General features: G+C 35.9%; 1 non-coding gene across 1 annotated transcript; it reads right to left on the bottom strand.

Moving 5' to 3' along the window:
• Positions 1–949: 949 nt before the first annotated feature.
• Positions 950–1052, bottom strand: LOC132427793 (U6 spliceosomal RNA). The gene has a single exon (XR_009519999.1). It is a non-coding gene; the product is annotated as a U6 spliceosomal RNA (small nuclear RNA).
• Positions 1053–1656: the final 604 nt, after the last annotated feature.

Raw genomic sequence — 1656 nt, forward strand, 5'->3', positions numbered from 1 at the left:
TATTGATCCCTTCTAGAGTATTGTTAATTTCATTTACTGTGTTGTTCATCGTTGCTTGTTCCCTCTTTAGTTCTTCTAGGCCCTTGTTAAATGTTTCTTGCATTTTCTCTATTGTACTTCCAAGATTTTGGATCACCTTTACTATCTTTTACCCAGTTTTGGATTGGGTTGTTTGCTTTTTTGATATTGAGCTGCATGAGCTGCTTGTAAATTTTGGAGATCAGTCCTTTGTCAGTTGCTTCATTTGAAAATATTTTCTCCCATTCTGAGGGTTGTCTTTTCATCTTGTTTATGGTTTCCTTTGCTGTGCAAAAGCTTTTAAGTTTCATTAGGTCCCATTTGTTTATTTTTGTTTTTATTTCCATTACTCTAGGAGGTGGGTCAAAAAGAATCTTGCTGTGATTTATCTCATAGATTGTTCTACCTATATTTTCCTCTAAGGGTTTTATAATGTCTGGCCTTACATTTAGGTCTTTAATCCATTTTGAGTTTATTTTTGTGTATGGTGTTAGGGAGTGTTCTAATTTCATCCTTTTACATGTAGCTGTCCAGTTTTCCCAGCACCACTTATTGAAGAGGCTGTCTTTTCTCCATTGTATATTCTTGCCTCCTTTATCAAAAATAAGATGGCCATATGTGTGTGGGTTTATCTCTGGGCTTTCTATCCTGTTCCATTCATCTATATTTCTGTTTTTGTGCCAGTACCATACTGTCTTGATTACTGTAGCTTTGTAGTATAGTCTGAAGTCAGGGAGCCTGATTCCTCCAGTTCTGTTTTTCTTTCTCAAGATTATTTTGGCTATTTGGGGTATTTTGTGTTTCCATAAAAGTTGTAAAATTTTTGTTCTTGTTGTGTGAAAAATGTCATGGTAGTTTGATAGGGATTGCATTGAATCTGTAGATTGCTTTGGGTAGTATAGTCATTTTCACAATGTTGATTCTTCCAATCAAAAATATGGAATGGTTCAAGAATTTGCATATCATCATTGTGCAGGGGCCATGCTAATCTTCTCTGTATCATTCCAATTTTAGTATATTTGCTGCTGAAGCAAGCACTGAGCCGTGAAAAATTTGAGTCACTTGCTGTGCATGTTCCCAGCTGAGGTTGAGCAAGGCAACTCGCTTTCTTCTTGTTTCACCTCTCATACTGTAAATAAGTGTCCTTTTGTGGTCTATTTTGTGCCATGTTTTTTCCTTTTTTTGGTGTGGTTGGTGGTTTCACTGTTGAAAATGGAATTATCCCTTTATTTTCTGGCACTGCATATTGCTCTGGAGGCAGCTGTCAGAAGGCAGCCTGGATTTTCTTCCTTCATTTAAGGAAATTTAGCTTTAAAAATATCTTGGAATAATTTTTGTCTGCAATTTTTGGGTTCTTTATTTCAGGAATACTTTTCATCCATATGCTGTATCATTTCTGCCTGCCCTTGATATCTATTACTTTATCTGTACTCATTTTATCTTTCCCTTTCCTTCCCTTTGCATTCTCTCTGGAAGGACTTTCATTTCAAGACTTTAAATTTTCAGCCATGTCTATTCTGTTTGGGCTGTTCTAATGATTAGTTCTGTAATGATACTGTTTGGGTGCTCTGTTGCCATAGTTCTGCAATCCCTCTTTTAATCTCATTCTGTTCTTTTGACATTTTGTCTTTAATACCT

The sequence above is a fragment of the Delphinus delphis genome, chromosome 6 (genome assembly GCF_949987515.2).
Source record: "Delphinus delphis chromosome 6, mDelDel1.2, whole genome shotgun sequence".
NCBI classification, from domain to species: domain Eukaryota; kingdom Metazoa; phylum Chordata; class Mammalia; order Artiodactyla; family Delphinidae; genus Delphinus; species Delphinus delphis.